This window comes from Palaemon carinicauda, chromosome 10 (assembly GCF_036898095.1).
Source record: "Palaemon carinicauda isolate YSFRI2023 chromosome 10, ASM3689809v2, whole genome shotgun sequence".
Taxonomy (NCBI): domain Eukaryota; kingdom Metazoa; phylum Arthropoda; class Malacostraca; order Decapoda; family Palaemonidae; genus Palaemon; species Palaemon carinicauda.
Window position 1 is genome coordinate 120,967,502 of NC_090734.1, and position 22,500 is coordinate 120,990,001.

General features: G+C 33.4%; 1 protein-coding gene across 1 annotated transcript in view; it reads right to left on the reverse strand.

The window, feature by feature from the left end:
* LOC137648222 (probable ATP-dependent RNA helicase ddx17) overlaps nt 1–22,500 on the reverse strand; it is a 453,496-nt gene that overhangs the window by 304,535 nt on the left and 126,461 nt on the right. The gene's annotated exons all lie outside the window — the stretch shown is intronic.

The following is a 22,500-nucleotide window of genomic DNA, read 5'->3' on the forward strand; positions in this document are numbered from 1 at the left end:
TCTGTTCTGTTTCATGGCGTAAATAGTAATTTTTATTCTGACTTACGACTGGGGAAGCATTTTTAAGCCACGTCTTCAGTCGTTGTTATAATCACTTTCAAGCTGTCTTCACTTGTTTGTTGAGTCTTATTTGTGGTCATTTACATGACTGCGTGTTTACTTTGACTCAATAGATAGGGTCTTTGGGACAGATTCTGTAATAGAGTACATTAAAGGGGTTAGCTGATGAAATATTTGATTGTTTCTTACAAACCTTAATATTTTTATTTTTGTTTAGTGATGGAAATCGTGATTATGGAGGTCTTCCACGAAATTCTAATTTACTTGATGTTTTGTTTTCGTCTTCTTCTCTTGAAATGATATGGATGAATCACGGTAGGGTCTATGCTGACAGCATCATTATTTTTTTAACTTATGTAAGATTAGGACTTAAGATATTATATATATGATTAATTTTGTATCTTCGTTTGCGTGTGGTTTTGTGTTGTGGATGGAAGACAGGTTGGTAGTTAACAAATCATGTGATAGTATATGTAGTATGCTGATACTTGTAATTTATTTAAGATATTCTCGTAAGCTTCCTATTATAATGAAGGAAGATATATTTTTATATTAGTTGATGGAACCAAACAGGCACTTGCACATACATAAGTTTATAATTATATACATTTATACACACACACACACACACACACACACATATATATATAATATATATATATAGTATATATATATATATATAATATATTCATTATAGATATTTCAGTGTTCTAAATATTTTCAGAAAACTTTGTATTTAAGTGAATGCTAGGTTTATGGTTCTCTCTCTCTCTCTCTCTCTCTCCCTCTCTCTCTCTCTCTCCTCTCTCTCTCCCTCTCTCTCTCCTCTCTCTCTCCTCTCTCTCTCTCTCGTTTGAATTCCTTAAAACCCTATTTATCAATGGACATATATTATTACAATGATGAAATCACATTAGCATTATCAGACATTTATGAAGGGGTTAAACACCGATGCATGAGTGATGATTTGAGGTCAATTTAAAATCACTCTTGAAGAGAATAATCTTTCCAGGTGGTGAAACTACCATTTTTTTCAATAATAATTTAATTCAATACACGCACAGAGTTATTTTTTTTCTCCTGAAGACGGGATACTACAGAATGTGCGTGCTGTCCTTCCAATTATCCTTAATTATATTTTGGATGTGGTTGCGAGGTCCATTTTCTGAATGTATTCCATAGATATCTAAAAATACTATGTGCTGATGGGGGTTGTATATTGTGCTTGCAAGCACTGACCCAGAGTGTTAGGTCGAATGAATTTATAAATACTCATCCATTGTATGTCGTATATCAAAATGAAAACGAAGACATTGGGAAAAAATCCTGGAAACAACTACTCTATCAGCTGCGTCTCATTCCTAATTCAGAGGGTTCATGAGTAATGTCCCAATACTCCCCCCCCCCCACCCATCTGAGTAATTCTCCCCCCATACGCACCAAACTACCCCTCACAACTGCTGGAAAAAAAGTGGGAACACATGTGCATGAACCAAGCACATATCACCTGCGTTATATCCCTATAACAGAAGGCTCTTTAGTAGTGTTTAGAACCCTTTCCTCCAGGAAAGCCTTTTTTCTAATGCATATTTGACTCGTTTCGAATAGGGCCAGTCACCCGTCTGAGTGAGAGCGAGATGATTGCATATTAGTGTGATAGGGAAAGCAAAGCAATAGAGCACATCAGACGGATGAGTGATGTGTAAGAGTAGTCTTTATACACTTATTAATTAGTATTTTAAGGAAACTAGCCTACATAATGTATGCGGTCTATTATCATATTTTTATGTCGATACTTCTGAATCAATCATATATCCAATTAGTGTCAGTTGAAAACTATTCTGTTCGAGAGAGAGAATAAAATTACGTTATTCAAAAATGGAAAGTCTCTCTCTCTCTCTCCTCTCTCTCTCTCTCTCTCTCCTCTCTCTCTCTCTCTCTCTCTCTCTCTCTCTCTCTCTTTTTTTTATAATGTATGTATGTATATATATATATATATATATATATATATATATATATATATATATATATATATATAATTTATATATATGTATATATATAAATATGTATGTATATATATATATATATATATATATATATATATATATATATATATAAATAAATATATATATACACACACACACTTTCTGACTAGGAATACCTTAACGTGGTGAAGGGTTTGCGTATCGCCATTATCAGCATAGCTGTAGTAGTCTTGGTCAACCATGCTAAGTGGTTTGTTCAGAGCAATCAGACGATAATCTCCCACTATCACCGATCCGCACTGCCCAGCGTGGTGATGAAAATGGAAACCCCAGAAAGGAATTGACATATTGAAGTCCTTTGTGCTGCAGTAAACTAGATACGGCTGCATTGGTTATTGTTGTGTCAGCATTAGAATAAAATATATCATACAGTTTAAAGACACTGAGCTTGTGACGCAAACCCAATTCGGAACGAAGACGATGAATTAATACTCTTAATAACTGTTGTTAAAAGGCATATTCTCTCCCGTGTTGTGTACCATCAACTTTTGCTCTAGCAAGAACTCAGAGGAGGAATAGAGGAGGAGGTTCGCGAGTCGAGGAAAATGGCCTGGGATGCTACTTTCCGTGCGTGAAGGATGAGATAATCTACCAGGGTTTGGCTTCAGCACGCACTCCGGCGCATATAAACAGCGTGCACGTATTCCAACACCTTGCCAGCTGCCGTTACCCGGGGATATATACTGTCGCACACTTAACCGGCGCACTCTCACTTTTAGTGTCAGCTATAAACACGCTTTTTTTTTTCTTTTGGCTTCTCCTTAATTTGGAGAGGTGGTAGGGAAAGGGAGGACATTGTCTTGGTATTCCCCTTTTCTTCTCCTTTTTATGGGGACTGGCGAGATGCTTCATTTACCATTTTGTTATTCCCTCTTTCATCCTGTTTTAGTGTGTAGAGATTCTATTTCTTCTTCTTCAAGAGGTGAACAAATAGGAAGTCTTCTTGTTATTCACTTCTCAGGGATATGGTTTGAATAGGGAGAGATTGTTGATATCCGTCCAGAATCAGAGGACGACTACAAACATCCCTTTTATTGCGTGTGTTCTTTTAAGGGCTGAACACAGGGCTCTTCATGTAGGATTGGTCTCCTTTTGCTTGATAACTCGCCGGTTGTTCGGCCTTGGTGATAATGATGTTGATGTTGGCCGTCTGGACTTTGAAGCGTTGTTCATTGGCTGATCCCGCGCCTAAGTGGGTGTTTTGTAGTGAACTTGTTCTTTCTATTACGCTCGGTTTAATGTTCTTTTCTTCAATAACTGAACTTGCGAGGACGTGAAATTTGATTACGATCTAGTTTGTGTTAGTGTAAGAGAGAAATAATGTTTGCGTTTGCTTGCGTTCTTATTGGAAGGATTTTTTCCTTTGACTTCAATTGGTTGATTAGAAATATGAACTTTTCTTTTTTATAATGGAAACTAAATACATTAAGTAATTTCTCTCTCAGCATACAAGAAACACATACACAGATCAACGCACACCCACACACACACGCATACATACACGCACACAGGCCATCATCATTCCTTTTATAGAAGAGGATGTAATGAAATTGTCATAAATTTAGCCAAAAATCTCGTGGCCCAAATTCCTCTTGATTTATAACCAAGGTTAAATTCCGGGCCATTGTATTTGTGGATTTTTGTTTCCTTTTTTATTTTGTTTGTTTTTATCTGATGTAAGTTTGTGTTCGTTCTGATTCTATAGTTTGGTGATACATAACATATTAGTTATCGGAGTACATATATATGTGTATGTTTTAGTGTATGCCCATGTATACTCACGCGCATGAGTATACATATATTCTTACGGTCTGATATTTTTATTATATGCATACATACATACACCCCCCCCCCCACACACACACACACACACACATATATATATATATATATATATATATATATATATATATATATATATATATATATATATATATATATATATATATATATATATATATACACCGATTTTGTATGCATAGTCTTACGTATATACTTACAGCCATACTTTCATATAATGCTCATGCATCAGGAAAAGTCTGAATAAGTGGCCTCTCTCTCTCTCTCTCTCTCTCTCTCTCTCTCTCTCTCTCTGTAGGTCGTTTATCGGCATCAGCTGACACAAAAAAAAAGAAATATGCAAAAATTAAGGTTGGAGCTTTTCATAGCTGATCCCCTCTTTTCCCCTTCACGTCGAAAGGTTCGACAGATGTCGAAAGAATTATGCATATCAGAATGGTTCCAGGTGCCGATTCCGAGTGATGGGTAGGACGGCGAAGCTCAAGGTTTAAAGAAAATACTCTCAAGCTTTTGGAATGGTAAATATACATACGAGTGTTTATCCAGTGGCCATGATAGGTAGGATCAGTCTCAGCCAGTGGTTGGCTCGGCGGAGAAGATGCTAGAGTGACGGATGTCATAGTAAGAAGGAAAGGGGAAGAAATGATGTGCTGTGGAAAAGGAAAGGATTGGGGCAGACCCTCGACCGTCTGAAATATATATATATATATATATATATATATATATATATATATATATATATATATATATATATATATGTGTGTGTGTGTGTGTGTGTGTGTGTGTGTGTGTGTGTGTGTGTTTCTGGGTTTCTTTTTATCAAGCTTACACTTTTGATAGATAAAAGCAAGGGAAGATAGAATAATTTTGTAGTAATGATTATATTATTATTATTATTATTATTAATTGCTAAGCTACAACCCTAGTTGGAAAAGCCGGATGCCATAAGCCCACGGGCCCCGACAGGGAAAATAGCCCAGTGAGGAAAGGGAACAAAGAAAAATAAAATATTTTAAGAAAAGTAACATTAAAATAAAATAAATAATGATGATAACGAATCCATTAGTATTATTACCGTAATGGTTTGCATTATATATTTTCAGAAAGTGTAAAACACCGAGTAAACGGGTAAAAACTTTCAGTTTCGCAGATGCACTGTTTTCAAACTCAAACAGTTGGGAGTGGGTGGGTCGTTTCTTAGCATTATTGTTGATTTTTTAAGTAATAGATCTCAAAGAGTTGTTGTTGATTGGGACCATAGTGAGTATAGGAATGTGATATCCGGTGTTCCAAAGGGTAGTGTTCTTGGCCCATTACTTTTCATACTATATATACATGACATGTGGTTTGGCCTAGAAAACAAGCTTGTTGCATAAGCAGATGATGCTACTCTCTTTGCATCAATTCCATCCCCTGAATGTAGATCTGAGGTTGGTGAATCCCTAAATAGAGATCTTGCTAAAATTAGTTCATGGTACAAATTATGGGGTATGAATTTGAATCCTAACAAAACTCAAAGTATGATTGTAAGTAGGTCAAGGACGGTGGCTCCTCAACATCCGGATCTCAGTATTGATAATGTTTCTTTAAATCTGTATGACTCTTAAAATTTTTGGTGTGATTCTCGACAGCAAATTTACTTTTGAGAAACACATTAGGTCTGCGTCTTCTTCAATTGCACAAAAAATTGGCTTATTGAGAAAGTCTTACAAGATTTTCGGTGATCAATCTATTCTGAAGAAGCATTTTAATTCTTTCATTCTACCTTGTTTTGATTATTATTCTCCTGTCTGGTCTTCAGCTGCTGATTCTCATATTAATTTATTGGACAGAAACTTACGGTCTATTAAATTTCTTATTCCTGATCTAGATATTAATCTTTGGCACCGTCGTTCAATTAGTTCATTATGCATGTTGCATAAGATTTTTCATAAATCTGACCATCCTTTACATTCAGATCTCCCTGGACAATTCTATCCTGTTCGTAGTACTAGGCAGGCAGTTAATTTTAATAGCCAGGCCTTCTCCAACATGAGGCTCAATACTACACAGTATTCTAGAAGTTTTATTCCAGCTGTTACCAAGTTGTGGAATGATCTACCTAATCGAGTAGTTGAATCAGTAGAACTTCTAAAGTTCAAAGTTGCAGCCAATGTTTTTATTTTGACCAGGGTGACATGAGTCTTTTTATAGTTTATATATGACATATGTTTTGAAGTTGTTAATAGTTTATATATGACATATCTGTTTTGACGTTACTGTTTTTAGAATGATTTATTGTTAATTTGTTTTCATAATTTATTTATTTCCTTATTTCCTTTCCTCACTGCTATTTTTCCCTATTGGAGCCCCTGGGCTTATATCATCTTGCTTTTCCAACTAGGGTAGTAGCTTGGCTAGTAATAATAATAATAATATACAAAGCACGGGCTCAAAAGATACATGGTAAAGTTTTAAGTAGCTCTTCTTCTTCAAAAAGATGTATATATATATATATATATATATATATATATATATATATATATATATATATATATATATATATATATATATGTGTGTGTGTGTGTGTGTGTGTGTGTGTGTGTTTGCGTGCTATATGTGTTTGTGTATAATGTCTCACTTATAAACGAGAAGAACGTGTCTAAATTACTGAGAATTTTGATGCAATTATTTTCTCAATGTGGAATAAAAAAATAATCTGTTAAATTGCATTTAACAGGCCACAGACCGAGACATGTTGAAAATATGGCTGTTGAAAAGGGAAAAGAAAAAAAAAGAAAAAAGAGCATTTCGTGTAATAAAAATCATTTCTCTTTTGGTAGAAATAGAAAAAATACTTTTAAAACAAAGGCGTTCTCTTAAATACACGTTGATACACTGGCGTGAAACAGACAGACGGAGGCGTTCTCTCAAATATACGGTAATAGACGACGAGGAAGACGTTGTCTCCTGTTACCATTAGGGAAGAGATGAAAATAGGAGATAGCAAACGCTAGGCGAATATTATCTCCCTGGCGCTTTACAGCGGTGAAAACGAAGCAATTGCTTTTGTTGCAGTCGGGTAGAATGCTGCAAAAAAAAAAGAAAAAAAAATGGTGCATTTTCTTCTTGAGTGATTTGTTTTTCATGCTGAGGGGATGTGGTGGCATTATTATAACTATTTAAAACCCTTACTGTTATGTCACTGTTGTTACTGTTGTTATTGTTATTAGAGTTCTCTTGCTTGAGGGTACACTTGGGCACACTGTTCTATCTTATTTCTCTTCCTCTGGTTTTGTTAATTTTTTTTTTATAGTTTATTTAGGAGATATTTATTTTAATGTTACTATTCTTAGAATATTTTATTTTTCTGGTTTCCTTTCCTGACTAGGCTATTTTTCCCTTTCGGAGCCCCTTGGCTTATAGCATCCTGCTTTTCCAATTAGAGTTGTAGCTTAGCAAGTAATAATAAAAATAATATGAATGTTATGGTTGTTTTTGTAGCTGTTTTGTTGGTTTAGTTACTTTATATATGCGTCTCCCTGTAACAGCTCTTGTAATATTATTATTATTATTATTATTATTATCATTAATAATATCAGGATTAATTTTATTTTTACTCATTTGCATAAGCAACACCAATCGTTACTACTAAAAAGAAAATTTGATTTATTTAATTTCATTTAGGATATTTCATTTAATCTAACTGATATGGATTCGTAAGTAGCGTTAAAGTATTACTGAATGTTTGGATTTATTATTTTTTAATTGGAGTTAGAATACCACTTGTCATGAATACACCTAAATATTAATTGATGTTTTTATATCGAATATATTTCTTAATTCAATACCGTGACCTAGGGTCTTAGCGTTTGTAGTAATAGTAATTAGCTAACCTGATATTCACTTCTGAATGCAGAATTAGCTTCTATTCTAGTTTAAATAATTTGGACAGTATTTTTCTTTATGAAAAATTGGTGTTATCCTAACAATGACAGTTTTAATGTTCATGGCACTGTAAAATTTTCATGGGTTCTTATTAATGGAAGTTACATTTTGTTGAGTGTAGTATTAGTAGCAGTAGTTATGAAAATAAACAACTACTACTACTACTACTACTACTACTACTACTGGTGCTGCTGCTGCTGTCAATCTTATTACAGTATTAATTTATTAATGTTAACTAAGAAGTGCAAATACCAATGTAATATTCGTTACTGTATTCTCATATGACATGTTTTCTTTATGAGAAATAGTATCCCAAACCACGTACCGCAGGTGCAAAAGGCATTCAGGTTAATTGGTGCCATTATTCTTGCTAACCACTGTCCACTTCATTGCGTGGAATGTGCGCTAGTACCCGGTCAGCACCTGGTGATTTGCAACGCCTAATTCGAACTATGCCACAAAGGCCTGGCATTTGATGAATGCCGATACGCAGTTAAAGTTAACTCTTGGTGTTTGACATTTTTTTCTTACGGTGTTATTTTTAATGCTTCTGAATGTCTTTTGGCAAATAGTGGACCGTAAATGACGTGCTACATACTTTTGGGTCATTAAAAGTACTTTATTTGTTTGTGTTTTCTTAATATTAGATGCATGAAGGTTTTTTCCCTTTGACTGAATTTACCTATGATTATAAAGGCGTGAAAGTTGTTATTTCATATGTGATATTAAGAGCATGAAGTCTAGTTATAGATTCTTCAAGTTTAAACAATAGCCATGAAAACATGGGGGTTTCTGTGATTAATTGAGCGTTACGATTACGTAAATACAGTTTCTTTATTCCGTCTATTTCATTATTACATATATAGCTCTTTTCTTTTAAAGAAAAAGGCTATCTTTTTATCATTTTCAGTTTTCTTAAAAAGATTAGACATTCTTTCCTGATGGTCTGTTTGGTAGACTATTATGCTTTCAAGCGCTGAATCCAACATAAATTCTTTAAGGTTTTTGTTTTTTGTTATTATTATTATCAGTGAAAGGCTTGGCTTCTTCGAAAAGGTTGCTCTTATAATGGCACCAGAAAAGATCATTACCTTCATTCCAAATACGAAAGAAAAGAAACCATCAGTTTCAAATTATCTGGAATATAAGACTTACATAATCGGGTTACAACTACGAAAAGAGTCTCGGGGGAAATATCTTTTATGTTGGGTGAACAGGTTGTTGCAATACACAGAAAGTAGAATACCCTCAATATGAAAATGGAGAATAATGTAGGAGAAGGTCTAAACTGTATTTCCCGATCTGGAGATATTCTGCTTTTGAAGTATATAAATTTTACATTATAGAGGTCATTTGTGTGATTAACCCCGGGCTGGACGACGAAAAATAACATGAGTGGATTCCCATTTTGAGGGTATTTCCGTTAGCTTCATTATTTCTCCATCTTGCTGTCTTACCTTTTTTAATTTTCATCATGTAGTGGAACTGTTAAGTCTTCCCCCAGAGCTCTGAATGGCCTTCCCGGCTGCTGTGCTTGGCCACAAGACCGGTTCATAAATTCAATCTGTAAACTATTATTGTTACACACAGGAAAATGGCATTCTTGTTACATACGGGAAAAGGACATGAATGCGCATGTTTTATTTTATGAAGAAATTCCTTCACAACAATTTTTTTTTATTTTTCCCACTGAACTGAGACGAAGTTAACCTGTATAAATCTCTTTATTTTTATAGGTATCGAAGTAGAATAAAAAATACTATTTGTTGAGAGTTTCATAGGACCACTAGATTCAAAATCATAGATGTTTAGACGGCTGGAGGTCAGGAAACTGTTATGAGACCTAATGCGTGGAAATTTTCATCAGTTTTCGGCATAAAAAGACGTTAAAAAACAAGTTGGAATTAGATTTGTAGATTAACCGTTGGTTCTGGCCACGCTATAACCATTAACATAATTATGATAACAAAGATATTTCTTGTTTCTCACTCATTTTTGTCAGTCATCCTAGTTTTCCTAATAGGTGGTCTTGTTTTAGAATCTTATACAGATTAACGTGGTTAATGACTTGTACTTACCATTTATTTTTTAAAACTATAATTTTATAAGCCGCAAAATTAATTGATTTTAAAGTTAATATTTATTAAATAGTTACTGGAAATTGAAGCATTAATAAAAAACATATTTTTTAAGTTCACGTTTTTATTTCTTAACCAGTTTTCAATTGGTTCAGCTAAAATTATGCTTTTCATAGCTTATATATTCTTCAACGAGACTAATTTGTTTATTTATACTTTGAAGCAGGTTGCACAGTAGGCTATTCATTCTTCTCCATCTTGCAAATTTCTGGCATGGTCGGTAAATAGGGGTGGGGGGGGGGGGAGGACGACTGTCAGGTTTTAGTCGCATCATGTCCGCCTTGGCATAGAAGTCGTGTTGTCGCAGTTTTTACGAGTCCTTCCGTTCGTTACACAGAGTGTCATTGTTAGAGTCTCTCTCTCTCTCTCTCTCTCTCTCTCTCTCTCTCTCTCTCTCTCTCTCTCTCTCATAAACAAGACAAGGCCTTGTTGTTCCGAGTGCTTATATGTCTGCGAGCGTGTGTAGCCTATGTGGTGTATGCGTGTGTGTGTGTGTGTGTATGAGTGTGTGTGGGGTATTTTTTAACTTGAAAGGGATGCTGCGGAAATACGGAGACTGATGAGGATGTGGTGTGATTTGGGGTCATCTTGAACACTTGAATTTCAGTGGTGGAATCGATTGGATTTTTTTTTTTTTTTTTTTTTTTTTTTTTGCCAATGCAGTTTCTCTATGCTCTTAAATGTGTATTTCTTTGTTTATGTAAATAGGAAATAGCCAACTTAATGTTTTTGAGATGTAATCGCTTCATTTATAGGCAGATAAATGCTGAAACTTTTTCATATATTTTATTTATATGTTGTTAATGGTCAATAGCATTTGGATTGTACTTAATCATAATTACTATTACTCATATTCTAATTCCATACGGTGACGTAGACATACGTCGGCAATTTACAAAAAGAAAAAGTTGGTAACCTGACGTGATTATGACTAAGTAACAAAAGATCATAAGCGGCACAGATGTCACATCAAATAATTTAGATATAAAAATGTTTGAAGTCTAATTTACAAAGCTACGTTTAAATCGATTTCTTTAACATTATTCTTAGAAACGGGTTAATTCGGTATGAGTTTTAGTATATCCTATTGGCCCAACTTTTTATGTCAACTAATCAATTCTTTTTTTTTTATTGCTATTTAGTTGTAAAATCGCCAATTCAGCCATTTTCCTTCCAGTGAATACCAGAAAAAATAGTGAAAATATTCTTGAATTGCTACTATTATTGTTATGATTATATTATTTTATTTGTTGATTATGCTTTTGTCTTTTTGTTATTTTTATAAGCACATAATCAACAATTCCCTTTATGATTGCATGCCTTTGGGAGAATGTAAGCTGACAAATACAGTGGATGTGACGCTTTACAGCAGTATTTTTACGACTCGTAAATAACAGTGTTTTATGTTCTGTTCCTGTTATTTGTGCTGGATGTTTTTTTCATTTGTATTTTGTGTAGATAGTAAAGTGTAAGATATGTATAACATGTGATATGATTATTTATGGGATACTTAAAGAAGTTGTAAGACTGCATCGAAGAGCAATATCTCCGTCTTCCAGTCTTTTATTTTTTGAAATCTTCTCAATGTCTAGCATTTGTAATTTCCAAGGCATACGTGCATGCTTTTCCAGGCCCCCCCCCCCCCCCCCCCCCCCTCCCACCACTCCACCCACCCTTAAGCACATTTCGTACGCCTCTGTGCATGACAATCGCTTTCGGGGCTCGCATGCAGCACTGAGGATTCAGTTTACCAAGGCATATGTAATCTGTCGACTTACTGGCATAAGACTCGAGCGGAGTCCCGTTTGATGTCAAAGAGAATGGTAAATCTCGTGATGCTAACAGACGTTTCCTCGTGAACGGCTGCCTTTCTCGCTGGTAATGAGAGAGAGAGAGAGAGAGAGAGAGAGAGAGAGAGAGAGAGAGAGAGAGAGAGTCTTTGGGTAATCATGGTCACTTAATTGCATACATTCAAGACTTAATTGCATAATATTCAGGATGTGCTTTGATATTTACACACTCAAACACACACACACACACACACACACACACACACACACACACACATATATATATATATATATATATATATATATATATATATATATATATGTGTGTGTGTGTGTGTGTGTGTGTGTGTGTGTGAATCAAACACAGTATGAGTTTGCTTTTGTATCAACGCATACAACTTTATCTCGGTAGATATAACATAATACCCAAGTTTGTAAATACATGTAAACATCTACATGTATGAGATCGTGTGAATAATTGTAACCTCCTCTGTGCATATACATGTTGAGTGTAGCGAGCTGTTGGCTAGCTTGTAAGAAAGCGTGAATTCTAAATCTAAAAATTGTAGATAAATGAGAAAATATTTCAAGAGACGTATAATATTTCAAGAGACGTATCAGTTCCTCAAAAGGAGACAAATCCGATGTCGGGGCTTTTCAATAGGGGGCCCACTTTAGCTCATCGGAACGACCCCAAATTAGGTGAACCAGGTTAGGCTCTGCCAAATGTCTCGTTACTCCTCTTAATTGGCGCGTTGGCACCCTTTTGCCTCCCCATACATATGGCTAGAGAATTCCCTTGCGTGACTGGTGAGGAGCTGAAAAAGTGAGTTTTATTTCTTTATTTGCTTGGTTTAAAGTTGCATTTGAGATCTGTTTATCGTGTTTGAAGTAAAAGGGTAATTATTACATTAATGGATTTGTGGGTTAAATTGTAAGGATTCTCTCTCTCTCTCTCTCTCTCTCTCTCTCTCTCTCTCTCTCTCTCTCTCTCTCATGTGTGTATTTATAAGAACACATCCATGTCCCTATTGACAAAAGCATGCTATACATATTTGTTCTGTATCTTTGAAAGAGGCGTATCAATATTCAATTTTTGTGTTATAATTATGAAAATATTTCGATCAGATTTTGCTTCATTTTATTGTTAAGAGACACTGATGTAAATATCTATTGTGGCGTGTACAGCGTTTTCACTTTCACTGACCTTGTTTGACTGCTCGCGTGCAGGGCAAACACTACTTTGGAGTCTGGACTATTGGTATTTTGTGCTGCGTGAGTGAAGCGATGTTGTAGTCCTATCAGTTCAGTTCTCTCTCTCTCTCTCTCCCTCTCTCTCTCTCTCTCTCTCTCTCTCTCTCTCTCTCTCTCTCTCATTAAAGTATAGAATACTATTGTGAAAAATTCACACACACACACAAATTTATATATATATATATATATATATATATTATTTATATACGTATATATATGTTATATATATGCGCTTGTATATATATGTATATATATATATAGCCTATATATATATATATATATATATAGCCTATATATATATATATATATATATATATATATATATATATATAAATGTGTCTGATGTAATGAATTAAGTGTCTGGTATAGCTTACATACCGCAAAATAACAATCTCGACCGCTGGAGCAGGTACTGGAACCCCCTCAGCAGAAGGCCTGGCATGAAACAGACCTTCGGCTTTGGGTGGCTGGGTTATATATTCCAGATGATAACACAGTTGTTTCCTTTCGTCTTGCGAGGTCCCTTGCTCCAATACGAAAAGCAGCCTGGAGAGAGAGAGAGAGAGAGAGAGAGAGAGAGAGAGAGAGAGAGAGAGAGAGAGATTGGTTGTTCTACTGCGTATTTCTAGGTTATTGATAGTTTGCTGTCCTATGCTTGAAGTTTTGTGCGTGTATATATATATATATATATATATATAGTATAGTGTGTGTGTATATAAATTACGAAATCTGATACGTGATAAGCATAGTATAAGTATTATAGCCAAGAAAGGAAAAGTGAAACAAAACTTTATTGGAGTTAGTACTTTTGTGTTAGTGACATAGACGGCCTCATAAAGAAAATAAATATTCAGTGATATATTTATACTGGAGAATGGTAGTCCTAAGTTGGTCGTTTCTTGATGATTACAGGTAAGTCAGATTTCTTTGTATAAAATCATTCACTTGAATTATTATTGGCCTGGTCTCCATCCAAGCTATTCTGCGACTTAATCTTATCCAGTGGGCAGTCAAGGCAACATTTCATAATTGATTTTTAGATGCCATGCCCACTTTTGAAAAAAGAAAAAAATAAACTAGATATAAGAGTAGTTTAAATGTAGTTGTACAATCAAAATTATATCTTTAGAATAGGCCTTGTTCAGAATGTAAATTTCTTTACGTCGGCCAAATATCTTAGGGCATTCCGTCAGAGCAATATAGCATAAGATGGCCATATTTAGAGGATTCATTGATGATGACTTGGCTTCCCACTGGGTAAGGTTAATTCACAAAATCAGGTGTTTAGAGACAAAGACAGTAAACTATGTTCATGATTGTACCCAAAGAAATATTTTCGAGTCCTTCTTGATTGCCTATACCCAAGGTCACTATTTAAGCCTAAGTTCTGGTCAGTGTTCTGTTAATCCTATATTATCCGCTTTTCTGAATCTGACATATCAGGATTTAAGACACACAGTTGAGGGATCCCATCTCCTGTATAAATACAATATCATCATGTAATTCTTTTTATTATAAGCAGGTTGATACCGCTAACAAAACGGAAGTACCAACTCCAATCAAGTCCTTTCACTTTTCCTTCCGTGGCTATATTACACACACACACACACACACACACACACACACAATATATATATATATATATGTATATATATATATATATATATATATAGGGTATCATAGTTAGTGGTGAAGCTTTTTGGTCACGTTAATTAGGTGTGTGTATATTCGTCTCGGTATTTCTTCCACCAGTCTACCGAGTTTAAAGTGTCATGAAATTAGGTGTGGGCGGGCACAAGCATTGTCATTCTAGAAGCGAAGCTTATTGATAAGCTGTGGGGCTGTGCCCTTCTAATGCTATATCCTCAAAAGTCAGAAAAGGCATATAGGATAAGATAAATGTGCCTGAACTTTAGTTCGTTATTTGCTATTCTGTGTGCATTTATCACTGGCAGCCACTTGGTTAACCTCAGCTTATTGACAAAGACATGTTCTGCTTTAAAGCATTCTTTTGAACGCATAAAACGTTCTGCATGTACACTCTTACTTAATAGTCCCCTTGCACGCAGCTTTTTTTCCCACCAGGTTTCAATTTTTGGTCCTATTTTTGCATTGGACCAAGCTCGCGTTAGTATGGAGGCTGTGGTATTCAAGTGCCGGAGATTTTTCTTGTATGTGTATGTATGTATGCTGCGTGTATTTATATTATATATATATATATATATATATATATGTATATATATATATTTAGATATATATATTTATGTATATATATATAGATATATATTTATGTGTATGTATATATATATATATATATATATATGTATATATATTAATATATATATGTATACTGTATATATTAATATATATATGTATATATATATATATATATGTGTGTGTGTGTGTGTGTGTGTGTGTGTGAACATGAACTTTTTGCTGCCTTTCCCCTCTTCTGGGAAGGGTAATACAACTTTTGGTTTCAGTGCTGGACTGGTGGATGATCCCTACGAGTGATCCATACACCTGCATTTTTGGTAGTCAGGGTTTGGACGGAAGCGCTGACCTATAGTTTATTTGAACAGAAATGTGAGTGGAGAAGTAGGAGGAAATATTTACATATAAAAAGGTACAGAATTACAATCCAAGTATATTTTTGCACACCTGACAAATGCTTGGAATACATTTTATTTTCAGGGATAAAACTATTGAATCAAATGAATTAAAAGCTTACAATATTCATTATTAGTTGTTAGATTCAGTTTTAAAGGTAAAGAGCAGTCTTTAATGGAATAAAGAAATATATCTGTCGTCATCTTGTGTTCGTTATAAGTCCGTTTTTATGCTGTCTACGGGAGGTCGTGTTTTTGTGCCGAGAAAATCGGTACGTGACTCTGGGATACGGTTTGGATACGGTTCTTACAAGCTAATGTTAGGTAAGCACTTCACGTAGCCATCATTTTTAACTGATTACCTTTTCTCAAGGGGGTGTGTTATAGTCGTCATCTCTCTCTCTCTCTCTCTCTCTCTCTCTCTCCTCTCTCTCTCTCTCTCTCGTTTTAATTTTTTGTTGTAATTACATTTTTAAACTAACAACAAACTGGATTATATTAATTTTAATGTAATTGATTTGGTTACTAATCCCGTGCATCTCCATGCTGAGAAGGCTACTACGTTCATGGACAGATCACCTATGTCGGAGTGCTCAAACATTTGAAGTGTATATATATATATATATATATATGTATGTATGTATGTATGTTTGTGTGCGTGTATGTATGTATGTATGTATATGTATATATACAGTATATATATATATATATATATATATATCTTTTACCACTATACATTGCTTTCCTTTTGAGCATTTCCGTAGATAATTTTTTTACGTGAAAAAATGTTAACTCTTGTTGATTTATTTCATCATTTTTTATGCATATTTAGAAAAAAAAAATTATTTCCGTGATAGGTGTATAAAACTGTAGGTACAATAAAAACTTCTTTTAACCTTATAACGTTTATTTAATAATTTTCCAACATTCTTGTTCACCGATCCACCAATTACGATTTCTTGAAGTATCATATCCTAGTGCGGTTTCTTAAAAGTCATCCAGAAGCATTATGGATTTCATTATAATCTAGAAATGGTTCAGCATAAACCTGGAAATGTTTTAAACGCTGCTTTCTTGAGTTAGTAGCTTCATTACATTCATGGGTTTTCTTAATGACTTCATTCATAAAACGTAAATTTCTCCTTGAGAATTCATCTGTGTCTTTACTCGCGTATTATATTTCCGCCTATGAAAGTATTTGAATTAAAAGCCGTGCTCTTTTCTTGGTATTGCTATTAAATATTTATCCTCGGTGCAAAGAATTTTATGCTCTGGATGTTGCAATATATAAATGGTTAAAAATAAGAAAGAATAAAAAAAACATGTTTTGCAAGTGATTTATTTAGCCGTTTTCCCCATTGGTTCAATCTGAATAAGAAGAATCTTCCTGCTTCAAAGAGTTTCTTTTTGTTCCATCATCCTTCTATCCAGTATAGCATTTGTTCCACCAATTCTTTTAACTCTATCATCAACCATCTATTTACTTCTATCCACTCCCTTCTATCTTCTACCATCAATAATTTTTATTGTAAATTTTTCCAATCGCATTTTCCCATTTTTCCATATATCCCTTCCACCCTCCAATACCCACCATGATTTCGTCAATTGCCAAGAACTTAAATTTCCCCTTTTCTCAATATCAGTCTCCTCCACCATCTTACTCCCATCCAATCCTTCTTCCATCCCTTTCCTTTTTTCCCCCATTCTTTCCTCCCTTACAATCCAGTCTCCACCATCATCCCATCTAATTCCTTCTCCAACTTCCTCCTCTATCTTCTGGCTCCATTTCATTCCTGCTCCAACACTCCAGCAACCTACGCTAGCTCGTAGTTCACCTTTACGTGGATAGTAATCATGAAATATGAAAATTTCATGGTGGAAATGCATAAGTTTTAAGAGACCCGCTGCTTCTCAGGGAAATATATTTTATTGTGAATTTTTAATTGAGTTTCTTGTAAAGAAGAAAAGCAATAAAAAGCGCTCTGTGCTTTTGTGGCCGCTGTTCAAGTTTGTTTTTCACTCGTTTATTTTTCCCCATTTTTTTTTTCCCTTTAAATTGAAAGTGCAGAAGATCGACATTTACCCAAATGTTCATGAAGTATAATTCAGCTCGAGTCAATATTTACTTTTCTAAATCGACAAAAGAAAACGGTTATTATTTTTATTTTGGTCTCCCTTTGGGGTAAAGCAAACACTCGTTTTTATTTTTTTTTTTTTTTGAAAGTTTTGTTAGTATGCAAAGAACCATTCGAAATTTGAATGCGTGTAATAGTTTTGACTTGGGTCTGCAGGCTTTGCATTACAAAACTTGTTGTTTACAATACCATGAGTGTTTTGATGCATTTTTTATTCATTCATGGTGTGCCGTTTTTTTATTTATATTAGTAACTCTCTGGTTATTCTTAATGTTTCCTGTTGGTGCTTAAGATTTTTGCTTTGGTTTGCGCGTATGTTTACATGTGCTTGTCCGTTTACTTTGTTGATTTTTTCAAATATTATTATTATTATTATTATTATTATTATTGTTGTTGTTGTTGTTGTTGTTGTTGAACGTATTTTTCAGAAGTAGTAAACGAAGTGTATTTTTATTATGTGACATCTTCGCATCAAACTTATATTAACATTGTTTTTTTTCCTTGATCTTTTTCGATTTGCCTGTTTATCAGATCTCATAGGAGGAAATTATATTTTAGAAAAATATAACTAGAGACAACAACCAGTTGCTTAAGTAGAGTCAGATTAACTGATTCACAAAATGCAAAGAACAATTGAACGTATACGAGATTTATGATCATTAATTATAATTTTGGAAAGAGTTGTTATCCTTTCTCTAATTAAATATATTTGTATATTGATGGATCGCATATATTTTTTATGAACTGTACACTACATTTTGGAGAAGTGTAGCCTTTTGTATATTTTTGGGGAAAATTTTTTTCTGTTGAAAACCTGTTGTCCTCAACCTTAGATTATTTAAAATCTATACCATAAACTTCATTTTGCAATTTAGATACTACTACTAATAATAATGAGGGTGTTTATATTTATATATATATATATATATGTGTGTGTGTATATGTATATATATACAAACATTTTATATATGTATATATTATATATATTATATATATATATATATATATATACAACACATTTTATATATATATATATATATATATTTGTGTGTTTATATATATATATATATATATTTGTGTATATATATATATATATATATATGATATACATATATAAAATGTGTTTGTATATATATATATATATATATATGTATGTATGTATGTATGTATGTATATGTTTATGTGTGTGTTCCATGTTCGTAGGATGTGAATTTTTTTTTTTTGTGTATGTGTGTGTTTCTGACCTTACTTAGCTTAGCTTGTTGTGCCATCAGTCGACATCATCTTTAACTCGTTATCCAGATTGTTGACATAAACAATTAATATCAATCCGCGGTGTCTGATGTTGATGTTGACAGTGTTTTCAACGGATTGACATCACGTTGTTTTGCGACTGAATCGCTTGACATCGACGATTACATTCTGATGCAATGATTTGCATTCATATTCAAATTGTCCTGTGTTGGTGACTTGCCAAGCGAGATTCATTTGCACTGATTTATTAGAATTTTTTTTTTCCTCATTTTGATTCCTGTATATTTTATTGTATCTTTATTGTAATTTTACATTCTCTCTCTCTCTCTCTCTCTCCTCTCTCTCTCTCTCTCTCTCTCTCTCTCGTTCTAGTAATAGATTATATTAAAATCATAAATGTGTTCACGTTACTATCTTATGCTGAAGTGCCTGTACCCACATGATTAAATCATAGGAAGCTCTTGATAGAATAACAAAATAAGTTTGCATAAAACTGTTGTTTACCAAAGTTCTTTCAGGTTTTTACTTTATATACATCTTCAAAGGAGTGACAGATTATTTGGACCAAAAAACAGAACAAAGAGTAGATCAAATGTCATAAAGTCATCAGTAAATAACAACTCATATATACATACACATATATTTATATTATATATGTGTATACACAGGAATTTGACTTTTTTTTAATGTAGATATTTTCATATTAGCTTGAAGAGACTTTTAGCGACCACTAAATTTTGTTTAAGGAAAAAAGGACTTCTATGAATAAATATGCACCAAAAAGAAGAGCGCAAAATGTTTGGGATATCTTTTTGAAATTTTCATACCAATAAATAGATGTAATATATAGTATTATTTCAATAAATGTTACTCAGTTAATTTTGCTATCTTGTCTTTAAAACAATACATTTGTCCTAAGTTGGAGTATTAAAATCTTTGTTAGACATGCAACTTGCCAATAAATGTTTTGCTATCTGTAGTTTAAAACAAAATAAATTTGTCCAGAATTGAAGTATCAAAATCTCTGTTAACCATGAGTAGGCTACAGTATATTTCGAAAGAGATATATGGGAAAGGTGATTTTTTTTTCTTTTTTTACTTCGTGCCAATGCCATGTTTTATACCATTATAGTACTTTAATAGAAATCCCTCCGTTCGGAAAATTCATAGCATCAAATACACATCAAGTACACATCTAAAATCTTAATAGGCAATTTACTAATGCTAAGAATTAAATAGCACAAATATTAATTTCGAACATATAACATATCAAGTATTTTATTTATACATATAATATCAGTTACGGTATAGGCTTTCGAAAATAGAAGGAAATTCTAACTTATAATTACTAGGAATGTTATTCAACCTTTTATAGTGAAAAGTGATATATATATATATATATATATATATAAAATGTATGTGTTTGTGTGTCTTTATACGTACGCAAATATTTATGTATGTTTATGCAATCTTTGTAAGTGTAAAGTTTGTATTATGAATTTTACATATGAAGGAAATGTTGTTATCCATCTAGTTGTAATATTCACTTTCGCTTTTTAAAAACAATTAATTTAAAATGGCTTTTACTTGTATATAAAACTGTGTTTGTATGTATATATATATATATATATATATACATACATACATACATACATACATAAACACATACATACATGGGAGAGAGAGTATTGGCCTCTTTCCATTGAGAAGTATATTGATATGACCAAATCAATGAGGAATTGTTTTAATCCTAGCAAATGTAATGTTAAGCAGTGTTGTACCTAATTGGCCACGCCTTCATGCAGCATCCCTTTTTTCTTGACTGCAGTTTGTATTCTATTTTCCCTGTTTTTTATCGTCTGTTTTTGGTTATATCCTCGTCTTTATTCCAGAAAAATAAGGAAAAAAGATTTTACCCTCCTTTTTCCATCTATCTTTCCGTCCGTTTTGTGCAGTCATGATTAAAAAATTACTCTGCTGCTACAGTGAGCGTAATCAAGGCCACGCGTTTTGTATTGATCAGCTTCCTCCTCCTCCTCCTCTTCCACCCCAATTCCTCCTCCTCCTCCTCCTCCTCCTCCTCCTCCTCCTCCTGATGGACGCTGTTATTATCTTTTATCGGAACTGTAATTTTCCTGGCTGAGGTTTACTCGTGTTAGGCTTCTTGCGTACCCGATCACTGCTCTGCTGTTCCTACGACCGTTGGACTCCTGGATCTTATATCTGGTAAGTTGGGTTGTTTATAATTTGTTATCTTTTTCATTCTTATAAATTCGTCTCTCTTCTTATGCAATGTTCTAGGAGTTTCTAGCTATCGCAATATTGGCGATATTTCATTTATTATTTTAAGTTTGGATGGTTCTGTTCGACTTTCAGCTTTAAGTTGACTGTATGTGAGGTAGAATTGGGGTACCCTTCTGCGACTTTTGAATTTATAGGAATGCATTTAACAAATATATATTATATATATATATATATATAGATACTGTATATATATATATATATTATATATATTATTGTCCCTCTTCAATTCTCTCACTTTTGTATGTAGGTCAAGTTTTTTTTTTTTTTTAAGATGGCTTTGTCCGCATTTCTTTACATTTGGAATATGGATTTCAGTTGCGATGATTTCATTTTTTTAATTATTCCTGTTCTCAATTTTACCCTTAATGCATTTTAGATTTTGTTTTCTGAAAATGAATTTTCTTTCACGTTCTTTCCTCTCATGGAAATATCCTTCATTCTTAATTGAACAATGAAATTTTCTCTGGAAAATGTGCACTGACTTTTTTCTCGTATTACTGTATTTTTGTCTTATAATTCTAACTCATTCCTCCTTTTCGAAAATTTTTTCTGAACTTTAATTATATTCCCATTTCTCCCTTTACTTTTACTGGCTGTCTTAATGTACTCAAAAACCTTTTTTATTTTATATTTTTCTCTCATCAATTGTTCCTTATATTTACCTCGGATTGTTGTTCTGGACGTAATTCTTTTTGAAATATGGGAGGTTTCCCTGTATTTCTTGTTTATTTGGGAGTGCCATCTACACGAATATGATTTCTTCTTTTTTCAAATTGTATCCATGTACTTATTTTATCTCAGCTTTAACCTTTGTGGTTTCCTGGAATTATGAATACGGCAATGTCTTCTGACAGCGATTCTGTTCATATAAGCTACGAGTTATACAAAACGATCGAGCAATGCTGTGAAAAAATGAATAATAACGTTTCCTACTAAGTGTTCGCATACATTTATTAATGTTCAGGTTGATTTATTCTTTAAATATATCATTTCCATATGCATAAACATCCATGTTTATATGCAAGCAAAACATATATACACACCCCCATTGATTTTGTAATAGCTCATGTGAGCTTGTTTGTATCTAAGAGTAATTAACACATTGCTTAATGATTAAATGCAAATTTGAAATGTTAATTTTGTTTTGTATCTCATATCTTGTTTGCCTGAATACAATATAGTAA